This window comes from Theobroma umbraticum, unplaced genomic scaffold (assembly GCF_002168275.2).
Source record: "Theobroma umbraticum cultivar Fairchild unplaced genomic scaffold, ASM216827v3 scaffold_30.0, whole genome shotgun sequence".
NCBI lineage: Eukaryota > Viridiplantae > Streptophyta > Magnoliopsida > Malvales > Malvaceae > Theobroma > Theobroma umbraticum.
The window spans coordinates 14,782,896-14,783,385 of record NW_018397254.1 but is presented as its reverse complement, the minus strand read 5'-3'; the positions used below and the strand labels follow the sequence as shown (position 1 = coordinate 14,783,385).

General features: G+C 30.4%; 1 long non-coding RNA gene across 1 annotated transcript in view; it reads left to right on the top strand.

Moving 5' to 3' along the window:
- Window positions 1-490, top strand: part of LOC110421045 (uncharacterized) — a 2,256-nt gene that overhangs the window by 584 nt on the left and 1,182 nt on the right. The gene's annotated exons all lie outside the window — the stretch shown is intronic.

Below are 490 nucleotides of genomic sequence, written 5' to 3'. Positions count from 1 at the left end.
TTTGGTTAAGGATTATTGGTTGATATGCTGGCATTTATGAGTATAATTAAATGTATTGGGTTTGAATAGTTGCTAGGGAGAGTGTAAGTAAAAAAAGTTTACCATGGTGGAGTGACGGACAAGATAACAAGAGACTGACGAGTAGAAATTAGTTAGATACGCACTTGAATCAATAGCGATGTAGCGTCCCACTATTAGATAGTGAGTAAGGGGTGCCCATTTTAAAATTTCCTTGATCATATATATATATGTTGGTTTACCTTAAGCACAAAAATTGTGAAAAGTATGAGCTAGTAGAAATGCTAAAAAATTGTGAATGCTTTAGAGTTTAAAAGTGTTTTGACTATATATATGTATAGTTATATTCATAAAGAATTTTAAAATAGAGAAACAAGCTTTTCAATACAATTTATATAAAAATATGCCTTATTGATTGTGTGATGTGCATTCACGAATAAATTTCATACTCACCATACTGATTTGACATCTA